Below are 12,759 nucleotides of genomic sequence, written 5' to 3'. Positions count from 1 at the left end.
ACCACATCAGTGCTGCGAACAGATTTCTTCTGTATTTGCTTTTATCTTATGTTAACGTTTCACCAAACATATTTGAATAGCAGAAAAAGGGGGGAGCCTGAGTAAATACAAAATCCAGTTTTATGATTAACTATGAATTATTTTACAAATGTATTCAAGCCTACCGGCATCAGAATTGTTTTAGTTCACGCATTTCAGATGGTTTGCATGCATAAAGAGCCTGTTTCGCACAACATTTATCTCAGATTTACGTCTGGACTTTGACTAGGCCACTCCAAAACCTTCATTTTTATTTTTTATTATTATTTTTATTTTATTTTAGCAATATTTTAGCCAAATCATCACTAACTGGGGAAACTACACCCTGTAGCCTAAACAGCTTGAATTATATGCCTCTCTTCACTCTTCCTTCAGATTCTGGAACCAGATAAAACACAAACTTTAATTTTACCCCCCCCCCCCCCAAAAAAGAACTCAGAAACACAAACAGTGAAGTTTTTCCTCTCATGCTTTGTGATTCTCCCTTAAGCTCTTGAATGGGCTTTGATTAACAATCCTCTCAAGGTTGCCTGTTGGTTGCTGTTGCTTCCGCACCCTCCCCCCCCCCCCCCCCCCCCCCCCCCCCCCCCGCCCCCCCGCCACACTTTGTCCTTCCACTCAGCTTTCCATTACAGCCAGGTTATTTATCATTGCCGTTTTGTGACTTGCACTGACAGTCAGCGGTCTTCCCCATCATCGTCTTGTTGGCCACGACGGTACCATAACATAATACTATTTTTATTATCAGTTCGATATTGGGTCACATTTTTTTAATTTCATGACCAGCTGAACGGAAGCTGATAGCTGGAATCTCCAGGATTAATAGAAATGAATTGAATTACTGATATAAATGATCATTTTTATTTCATTCCGACTTATTATAATGAGCCACAGCTCGGTTTGATTGTGACTGATTTGATTATGTTGTTCAGTCAGCAGCATAATAATGCTGAACTCTCTTCTGCGGACAGGAACCAAACCAGGAAACTCCCAACATCACCGGATGTTGATGTTTATCTGCAGTGACGCATCTTCCCGCCAAAAATGATTGAGACGCTTAAAGTGCGCGAGGCTCGTCAGTTCCCGCTTTCCATTCACAGCCGCGTTGCGTTCACGGAACGTAAGAATTCAGCCCCACAGAGCGAGAACAAACAAAGCAAAGTATGATTCGTCGTATGAACAGAACCTGAACCTGGTGAACTGAACACAGCTGAATTAATCTCCCTACTGAATAAATGGAATCATTTTGCGCACAATAAAAGCCGCCCGTTTTTTATTTGTTCTCCACGGCCCCTCGCAATTCAGGCGGGACATTAACGACACTTTATGGAGCCCTGAAGTGCAGCAGGCCGGTTTCTAGAAATGGTCCGCGCATGAATACTAATCCAGCTTCGGCATCTCTCCACACGTTTACGGTCAAGTGATGAAATTAAGTGAAATCTGTGTTCCTGCGAGGGCCCGTGTTTACTGCAAAACGCAAACCAAGATTCTCTTTATGCTGCCATTAAGGGAAGTTAATTATATGTAATAATTTTCAGAAGGCTCCGCAGGTTTCGGTGCTTTTTCACGGGTTCATTTGACCCGTGTGTCCCATATTTTTGTATGTTTTATTAGATCTTCCTTTTTCTGTTTTACTTAGTTCAGTCTGCCCTTGGTTTAGTTAGATTATGTTCGTTATTTATTCTTTGGGTTTAATTAATCTTTGCTACACTTAGATTCGTTTTCCTAATTTGTTTACTCCCCCTTGTGTCATTAGCTGTTTCCATTAAACATAAAATTGTGCAAATTGAAATTACGAACATAAATTTGCTTAACACCAATACACCAATTTCGGGAGGGGGGGCGGGAGGGAGGGCGTCTTTCAATAAAAAGTTTTGAAACTGGGATGATTTTATTTATTTATTTATTTAATTTATTTGTGCCGTACCTATTTTCAAATTACACGAGTAATGATCAACAACCGGATGTTGCAGCAGCGCAAACCACGAAGAAGAAGAATACCACCGGAAGTAATTGGAGAATGACGGTGGAGGTGGGCGGTGTTTTGTAATGACTTATGGTGTCAGCGAACTTATTTAGGTGCGATTTTAGTAGCGTTTCCTGTTTAATAGAAAAACCCCAGTGGCGAAATTGTGTAGCCGAACATTGACGACGTTGTGTGTACATTTGTAACGGAAACTCAGCCACAGTAAGATTGGTTTTCTTACTTCCCCTGTTTGTTTACTCTCACGCGCCCCTTTGGCTCATTTTCTCTCTCCTTCTCCTCCTGCTCTCACACCTGAAACCTGTTAACCAATCAGACCCGGTCTGTTGTTACAGCACTGGCTCTTTCATTATTAGCTTCTTATCTTTCACTCTCTTCTTGCGTCATTTTCCCGTCATCCTCTGTTGCTCCAGGCTCCTGTTACTCTGCTAATTTTACTTCCTCGATGTACGTATTCCCACAGTCCTCACTTGTGAGTTTAAACCTGTTGAAATATGTTCAAGCTCGTCTCTGGCTTTAATGTAATGCTGCGTTTTGGGTCCAACGGCCACACTCTCCATGACAGATTGTTTATTTGTAATGCTCAGCAAAACAGGACCACTGGCAATTTCTTATGAACCAGAGCTGCATGAGTGTACGGATTTAAAGTTGCCACGTTTTTGTTCAACATTTCTGACTTTTATTATTACTATTATTATTATTTTTTTTCATCCAGTCTGGGTTGTAAGCTCACCTCTCACCTGCTGGGATAGACTCCAACGTCGCCTCTCCTTTCCACCGCCGAGCGAGACGCATCGATTGTAAACCACGTGAGTGAAGTTTTAAGTGAGAGCGTTTTCATCCCACCACAAAAGATAAATACGTTCCAAGATGCTACAGCAAACATAAAAAAAAAAAAAAAAATCCTTCTTTTCCAAACTTCCCTGTGCTGTGTGGAAATTTGAAATCCTTCTCACAGGTAACACCTCGTAATACGGTGTTATCCCAACAGAGCACTTTGCTCTGAGATTCAAGGCTTAGCTATGATTTACAGAGTTTCTAAAAGTAGAATGGGAAGCGGAGAAAGCTTAAAGTCTCCTGTGGAAGTAACTCCCACTCTGGGTTGAGGAGGCCGGCAACCTTTAAAAACAAAACAACCCAAACTTTCCTTTTGTTTCCTTTTTTCCAGTAACGCCTCTCTCCGCATTTGAATTCCCTTCCCTCGTACAGTTAAATTGTACATTTTGTCACGTTTACAACCACAAAATTCAGTAGTTTTTAAAAAAAAATTTTTATTGGAATGGTTTGTGATCGACCAAAACAAAAGAGTTTGCGTAGCAATTCAGGTGGGAAGAAATGTGAGCAATACTGTCGAAATTCCGCTAATGTCGGAAAAAAACACAATTTTGCAATTGCGGTGTTTCCATTAAATAAGAAGTTGAATTAAAATCACACGTTAAAGCTTTGTTCACACTATAAGTCATTAAAATAACATGCCACGGCATCGTCCTCCAACCACTTCCTGTCGTCTTCTTCTCCGTGGTTTGCGTCCAGTTGCTGATCCTGGAAAAAAGTGTTTCCATTGCAGTTTAGCAAAATGCACCAATTTCAATAAGGCCAGAAAACACGGCTCGTCTTAATGCAAAAGCTTTTTATATATATAAAAAAAACGAGTTTCTTCAAAGTTGCAATTTTTTCCATTAAGCAAATTTATTTTTCAAATGTCAAATTCGATTATATGGTCAGCGGAATCTCAGCTACTGACGCCGGGTCGTTTAAACTCTTTTCAATTAAAGAGCAGGAACGTGTGGTGTGCCAGAGTTGTATGTTTTCGACATACAAACCCACCTTGTTTGTTTGCTTCGCCCACAATAAATAGTCTTTGCAGAATTGCTCTAAAAGCATCCGCTAATATCAGTTTGAATGTTTTGCCACAGATTGTTTCTCCTGTATAGTGTTTGTTGCATCCTGTGACAAAAATAAACCAACTAAACTAAATAAAAGCCCACACATTTATCATGAAAACTAATTCTAACAATAATGAGGCATATTTTTGTAATTTGAAAAAAAAAAACCCCCGCTAAGATCAATTATTCATCTCCTGTCTGGTGAGATAAAAAGCAACAAGATGGAGAAAGTGAGCTGGAATTCACAGAATCTGTTTCTCGCTGGTCTTTGTTGTCTGCTGGAGTTTAGCCAGAGGCAGTCTGAGAGATAAATCCTAATAAACCCGACAGCGGCCGGAGTCTTCCATGCATCCAGATTTTTAGAACTAGTTGTCTTAACGGTTCGTTCAACTACAGAGATGTTTTTAGTGTCCTGTTGACAGCAGCAGCAGGACGGATCAGGTTTATGGAAGTAAGATGTTCCTCCTGAGGCAGAATTAACTTTACTGACTGAATAGTTGGATGAGATGCAACCCAATTCAAAACAAAACACACAGGCCTGTAATAAACAGAAGGAAACAGCAAAACTGTGGGGGGGGAAATAAGTCTAAGTAAATGGTTACTGCACTCATCGAGTTTCAAGTAACACATGTTTGCCAGGATCTTGGGTTGTTTTGTGGGTTTTTTCTTTGCTTTACATTTTTGTCAGTTTGGTCTTAGCTATTCCATCTTCAGTTTCCTTGTTTGATTTGGATCATACTTTGCTTCTTTCTTTATGAATTTTATTTAGAAAATATATAAAATTCACCTTTATTGCCACCTTTACTTAATAAAGGTGGCAGTGCAAATTAATCAACATGCATACATTATGTAAATATGGCAGGTTTTGCCAAAGAGGTTGATTTTCTTAGCAGGTTGATAGAGCAGATTTTAAAATATGACAAAGTTTTGCCCTTTAACCAGCAGCACCACTCTGCTGCCTCCACCACAGGCTGACAACCCGGCTGATGGAACTCAATAGACACGATTAAACAACAGACACACCGGCAAATTAGAAACGATAAGAATCATTCTTCAGCTCCGAGGAGAGCCAGCATCAGTAGACTAAAAAGAGACAACAGGAGAGCGGCTGCGTGCGTGCGTGTGTGTGTGTGTGTGTTTTGGGATGCGTCTGCAGAGCAGGATGTGGGGTTATTGATCCTGAGGCGCCAGGAAACCCTGTTCTCCCCTTTCCACTGTAATGAAACATAATCGCTTTGAGAGTGGCAACTTTACTGAACAAAGAGGCCTGCAGATGAGTTGGGCTTTTTCCAGTTGGCACCAGCTGAGGCTGGATGTGTGTGTGTGTGGGTGGGTGTGTGTGCGGGTGTGTATGTGTGTGTCGGCGCAAGAAGTCGGGGGAACGTGCAATGCACTGGAGAGTAATGAATATGTAAACAGTGAGATGGAGGGAAATGTTCAGATGAATGTGAGACGGATGCTTTCAGTGAGGGGCGGGTGGAAATAAAGCACAATGTAAAAACAGTAATATTAAAAATCAGCCATGACACGGATTGAAATCCATCTTTAAAATGCTTCAGACACCAAATACACAATAATATGCTTTAATATGAACTTAGCACTGGCGCTCAGACTAACATCTACACTTATTTTTATCTCCATTGTTGGGGGTACAGCCAATCAGAGACAGGAAAAAAAAGTACGCTCCTGGATTGACTGATTGGCAAATCCCAGTCAAGAGCACATCAATTATTTATTTAAAAATATTTATTTATTTATTTATTTATTTTGCACTGCCCTTGAGAATAGCTATTTTTACATTTCGATGTGCTTGTACAATGACAAAATAATTTTAAATCTAATGTCAAGTAGCAAGGAGGAGAACATGTCCACTGAAAACACTCTGAAATTTTTAGATTGATTTCAAAAATAAAAAAAAAAACATGGAATTTTTGATCTTGGAAAACATGAAAATTTGCCAGAAAAAACTCAGAAATGTTGAGCTTAACCTCAGAAATTGTTTTGAAAATAAACCTTAACAATCTTTGAGTTCCAGATGTCAAAGTTTTTTGACATTTGGAAATTTTCAGAGTTTCAGAATTAAAAAAAAAAAAATCTACTTTTAAAACTCAGAGATTTCCAAGTTTATTTCTAGAACCTTTTCAAGATTAATCTCAAAATTTCAATTTTTCGGGGGCAGAAATGTACTTCCCTCTCTCTTTTTTTAAAAAAAATGTACAGTGACGCTAATTCGCCGTCGTACTTTAGCACGAAAATATTTTCCAACCCCCAGTCATAAATCTCCTGACATCGATCGCCTCTGCAGAAGCAGATTCACCGGCAGGTCATACTTAGTTCCCATTTAAATGTGTCAAACAAAGCACAATTACAGTAATGGCTCCTGACTGCTCTATAATACCGACCCCTTTTCATGTCTTACATTTACCGCTAAGTGGCTATGGCTTAACATCTCACTGTGCGGCACATCAGTCTGCATTTAATTCCCCGCTCTCCACTCTGCTGTGTCGACATGAGCCGCTCACCCGGGCGCTGTGTCACCAAACACTAATCAATCTCTTCATTTACCAGCCTCCATGCCTGCCAACAAAAACATTTGGCCTGTCATCCATAACATTCGTCTGCTGCTACAAGAACACTCCATCAGGATTTGTTTCATAAGTGCAAGTGAGGCAGCGTGCGTCGTCAATGATCGTCTGAAGCTCATTTTGTCCTCTGTTGAGCCGAGCTGTTGAATAGCGTTAAAGACTGTGATTTGAGGAGACTATCTAACCCACCACGCATTGTAATCTTTTCTACATTATTCCTGAGACTGAACCAGAGGCTCGGACTAAATAAGAATGATATCTTCTGTAGGGAGCACTGGGGAGAAGAAATTTAGCCCAGAAGCGGACTTGTTGAGAAATATACCGAGGGGAAATGCAAAGTAAGTTCTGGTAAAGTTTGAGTTTATGTTTCCTCCCTCAACTGAACCCAATGTTCAAGCATTTCACCACAATCAGTACTGGCAGTTTTAAAAGTCAAGTTGTCCCTCAATGCATTGTAAATCTGTAGCTAATGTGATCAGCCCAACAGTTTATGAAGGGTTTGATTCTCTGTTTCATCGTCTTTAATTAGGACCGACTTTGTGTCAAACCGGCTGATCAGGAAAAGTAATTACTTGCATTTCCACCTTTTCACCTGCCTTGACAGCCAGGATTCATCAGGCCTAACTGTGATTAAGTGTTGCTGACCTTCGTGGTCATGTTTAATAAGAAAGCACCACCGGTCCCTTCAGTGTTTTCTGCTCTTTTTTTGCGGTTTTAAATCTGTACATTTTTACATCCGTTGACTGTTTCTGTGGTAACAGCCGCGTCCACTCAGAGAAGGAGTACCTCTGTGTGTGTTGTTCTAAAGCTGAAGACGGATCTTCCACCTGTAGTGTCGCACGACACGCTTCCAGTTGGCAGCTGGCGATAATCCAGTTAATGCTTCGGCTTTTACGCCGTGCAAAGTTCTAACAGGATTTGTCGCATGGGTTTCTCTGGAGAACTTGAGCTGTCTCAGATGCCTCCCCAAAAGCTCTGCGCCTAATTAAAATGCATGATGACTTTCTCATTTAACACGTGCAATGCAATCCTCAACAGTGCTGAGGACGGTGAAACAAGAGCAAGTCAAAAGAGGGAAAGGTAGGTACGGTTCTTGGCTGCATATTGAGAGGCAGACTTTGACGCAGCTGGAAAGGGAATACGTTCAGTGAATTTAGAAGGATATGACTGGATCACCTGATCCAATATACAACAGCAAGAATTCTGGTAAGAGACATTCTAGTTTTGAAAGTGAAGCTCGTCTTCTTTTAACCTGGTAGAAACCTTCCCCTTGTTCTACGCTTTGCTTCATAAATAGGGTCGGTAACATTTGAATACAATGTATAAAACATGCCAGCTCGATGAAGCTTTCCCAAAATCGGGCTTGTTGTAAGCCGTCCTGTGGGGACTAGAACCAAGACATCTACACCAGCAATAAAATGTCTTGGGCGTTTGTCTTGCTCCGATTTTAAATCCTCAATGTTTGGAAGCGTTCCAACGTGAACTGAATAGGTTCGTTCACTTCCTTTGCTGCCATTGCCAAACTATAATTATAGGCAGACTATAATTCTAAAATAAGTGCAGGTAATCTATGGCTGCATTCACACGGCAGACTTAAATGACCCAGTTCCGAAATTTTGTCAAATCGGATTTTTTTTGCCGGGGCCGTTCACACTGCCACACATATGCGACCTGCATGTGTTCTGCAGTCTGAACGGGCAAAGGACCTGAGAGTGTCCCGCATGCGCAGTAGACGGCGCAATAGTGTCAGTGTTCTGCCAGCCGCCATAAAGAGAAGTGCTCAGTGTTTGTGAAAGTAAACATGGAGGCCAACAGTGGACCTTAGCTTACACATTTGAAGTTGTTGTCCGACAGGAGCAGCATATCAACACCTTAATCCTCATTATAGTCCATCGTGGTTGTTGTTATACGTCGTGGTTGTGCGTATCAGGGCGCAGAATCGTGAGATTTGTCCAGCATCAGTGACGTTCAGTTCGGACTAACAGGAGAAATGGCTCGTGATCTTTACCAGAGACAAAAGTGAAATCTTGTAACTGCTAAAATCTGACCCCACGCCATTTTTTAATTTTATTTTGTGAAGAAGAAAACTGCTCCGTTCGTCTGAGGTTTTTGAGTCATTTCCTTCAGTGGTTCTTGGCGCAGCGCCACCACAGGTGAGGAGGTGAACAGGTTTGGATCGTTTGACACGGGGTAACGTGAAGGCAAACCGCAGCAGCTGAAAATGTTGCCAATGTTGCAATTTTTGTCCCCAATTGAACCAAATTTATTGGACTATCAGGTGTGTAAACACCCTCAGAGTTCAGGTATGCCCCTTGATTTTCTTTGACTGTGCAGAGCATAGAGTGACACAACACTCTGTTGTCAACTGGCTGAACCCAGATGATGATACTTCCCCATGCCAACAAGAAAGACAAGTAACCTGCTAACATCAGCATGCCTTACCTTTTATTCTGTGATATTTTTTTTTTCTTCTTTTTGAATAGTAAAGGGCACCCCGTTTCACCTCGTTCATGTCACAGTGATTGAAACATAAGTGAGTAAAGGCCAAGTGGGAAACAAATGAATTCAGGAATAAAGAGCTGGCTTAAAGTCAGCCCTTCCTGGCTGCCAGCACCGCCTCGGGTAAACAGACCAAGGGAGCATGTCTATCTTTTCCAGCAGAATACTCAAACAGACACAGCTGAAGTATTTAAAACAGCAGCGAGCCCACGGTACATCCATCAGGCCGTCGGAGAGAGTAAATAAAGCAGCTCCACACGCAGCACGTAGGCAGCATTGCTTTAACCAGTGAGACTGTGCAGGACCAACGAGTGATTCCTGAGCAGGGAGATAACCTGCTATAGTACACGTCCGCTCAAACCATGTGAGGAGGCATGGATACCAAACTTGACATAAAAACAGAATAAATAATTAAAGATGTTTATGATTTAAACTAAATGTCCGTCTAAAAATAGTCACTTCTTTTTCATGCATGCATCTACGTCATTCGTAGGTTTACGCATGAGTTTGCGCACACGGACGGAAGGGCATGGAAGTCTTTTAGTTGGGGCTTTTTGTTCTAAGCTAGAATTATTTGGCAAGATACTAAAAAAATATCAGCATCCTCACAACCAAAGACATGGCCAAGAAAAACTTTTTTTTATTGTATAACTTACTGGGAACATTATACAAATAACATATTTCTCTGATTCGATCTAGATGACCGTATAGATTAAATCTGACAAATTACAGAAATCTTTATTACAGCAAATTTTACAATTAAAGTAAACTCCCGGCTTGGCCAACCAGTATGTTGCTTAAAAACATGCTCTTTTTGTGCTCAAAAGGGGAATAAATATTTTATCATTTCCAAACTGTGTTCCAACAAATCTATCTATCTGGAGATATTCCCCTGAGGCCTGATCAGTACTTTCTAAACTTTTTTAACCAGAGATGATTGTGTGCAGTCCTAAAAAAAAAACAACCCAGAATAGTCTTTAGATCTGGTGCCAAATTCAGCATCATCAGTAACTATACAGCAATATTTTTCTTAAAGTGTTTACAATGTGCACATCCTGCCCATTCCAATTGACTAGACATGCAAGTAAGCAATAGAAAACTTATCCAGCATGCAACTGACATATAATTGTTTTCTCTCTGAGCCATGCCGCCCTGGGCATGAGCCATATGGCGCAAATCAAAACAAATATGCTTGGATTAATTTTCCATTAACTTTGCTCCCAATAAGAAAATCAACTTTGCTCTCTGTTCCCTATAAATGCCATGTAACCACTGGAGTAGAAAAAAAATAAATAAATCCGACGACGTCAGACTTTCAGAAAGCCGCACCTGTTTCTAGTGTGGCATTAAAATGTAAATTCTCAGTCGCACAACAACATGAAAGCACACCGTCTGTAAAAGTGTCAGGAGTTGCTTGGCAACTGATGCAGAGGTGAATCGCAGTGTGAAAATGGAGGTAATTCAAAAAATAAAAAAGCAACCTTCTTATACGTCATGATGACTCCCTGGAGAATTAGAAGACAGACAAGCACAGACAAAGCAGCGGCTGATTCGGTTTCAATGTGGCTCTGATTGCTCCGGCTCCGAGAGCCATAAAAAATGAACGAAGCTTTTCCTCCCCGATTCTGGAAACGTGCATTTTGGCTCGCATGGACGGCTTCTCTGTGACTGCTTCACATGTGGCTTTTTTCGTATTTATGAGGAGAGCTGCAGACCTTTTTAAATATGCATTCACCTCAGTCAAAGTTTTTGAAACATTACACATTTATAAATAAATAAAAAAGGAAAATGTGCCTTTCACTATTTATTCCTGTAGTGACTACCATGTAGTACACTCTTTGTAATATTGTTGGTTAAATAAAACTATTTATTGACAACAGTACAAATAAAGGTACTGAATGACTTCCCGGAGGCTTATTTTAATGGCAAACTAAATAAACTGCAATTGTCAGCCTAATTTGGTGTGGCTAAAAATATCCACATTGGTTAAAGATTGCCTGGAAAATAAATTTAAAGTACTTTAAGTTATAACTATAGCTTTTTCTAATGTGTGCTAATTTAGTTGCTAATAAAAACTGAAATATCTACCGGATTTTCTGCATAGACCCAACAATGTATGACACTCGAAGACAAACGGACTTTTTAAGCTGTAGTTATGATGTGCTAAAAATAAAAATACAGTTTAAACCCACCAGACAGTCACAGGGAGTTACAATTATACAGCAGAGGTTGGTGACTCTTATAAAAAAAAAATAATAATTTTTTGTGGTTGTGTGTGTTTGCTAAGCTGCAGGGTACAATGGAGCAATGGATCAGGGAAAGAAGTCATGAAAGGCTAATTAGCACAAATGTGGATGACTCACTAATTACTTTCTCCCCCTTCATCTCAGCGACTGAGGACAGATAACTCGTTAGCCAAACGTTTTGGACTGTAACTGGGCGATGGAGGAGCATCTGTCCAAATGGTCCTTATGAAGAAAACCTTCATGGAAAGGTTAAAGCCGGAAATGTAAATAAATTCTAACCAGCCATTGGTTTTCAAACGTCATTTTAAAACGTACATGTCCAAAACAAAGAGTCTCTTGATTAAAACCAGGAATCCACGACCATATAAAGATGATACCGTGTCTGTAACGGTACCATCTGGACTTCTGGCACGATGATGACATAACAGTTTTGACTCTTCTAATTGGAATATCTCGACTGGTTGAGTGGAGCCATTCTAACTAGGGGCGCACCGATTGCATTTTTCTGGCCGATCGCCAATTACCGATTTTTAAAAAAGCTTAACCTGCCAAGTACGATTTTAGCCAATACCAATTTTTTTGGTCTGAAATGTTGCACAATATAGCAAGAAAGTTGTTGAGTTGGCAACAGTGGGGTAACTATTGTTTAATTGTAAATGTGCAGACATAACTTGGTGGGCCAGTCTGTAAGTCAAACCTTTCACTTATCTTGGAAATAAGTAAAAGAACAACCCAAAGGTGATTCATAGCTTGACGAGTCAAAAGCCAGACCAACACCACCTCTGGAATCAGCTGTGGTGATGACCGTACCACACTCTTCATCACTGTAGTGTAATTAGACTTTCACAAGTAAAACATTGTCTGATTATGGGGAGAAAAGTGAGACCTACATGGCTTCCTAATGGAAAGCATTCCACTGACATGGCTTCCTATAGCCATCTCAGTAACAATGACCGTCTAAACCAGGTCAGAAAAAGCCTGAAAATAGCTGTGTTTCCGTTACCAACGTGGGCAAAACCTTGACGATATTCTGTCGAAAAATGTTTACATTAAATAAAAAAAGCTGCTAAAATCCCACATGAATAAGTTAGTTCACACGATAAGTCACTAAAAAACATTCTGCTCCATCATCCATTGACCACTTCCTGTCTTCTTTGTGGTTTCCGCCAGTAGTAACATACGGCTGTTGCTCACATCGACTCGTGAGATGTGAAAAAAGTGTTTTCACTGCAGTTTTGCAAATTACTACTCCTAGCACGAAACCTTTTTATTGAAAAACGTGAGTTCTTTTGAAGTTGCTGTGTTTCCATTAAGCAAATTTATTTTAATTGTAAGGTCAATGGAAGCTTAGCTAGTATCCACATTTTAGTGTTTCTGTCATAGACAATCTTTTCCTGGCAGAAACTGAGTTCTTTTAAATTTCTCCATGGGGGTGCTGGTTCGCTAATGCTCCATTCAGATTACTTTTTCCTTCTTACTGGATAAATCACTATGTAAACCTTCACTTTCTAAACTTTAAC

Source organism: Xiphophorus hellerii, chromosome 17 (assembly GCF_003331165.1).
Source record: "Xiphophorus hellerii strain 12219 chromosome 17, Xiphophorus_hellerii-4.1, whole genome shotgun sequence".
In the NCBI taxonomy this organism is placed as follows: Eukaryota; Metazoa; Chordata; class Actinopteri; order Cyprinodontiformes; family Poeciliidae; genus Xiphophorus; species Xiphophorus hellerii.
Note: the sequence above shows the minus strand (reverse complement) of the source record.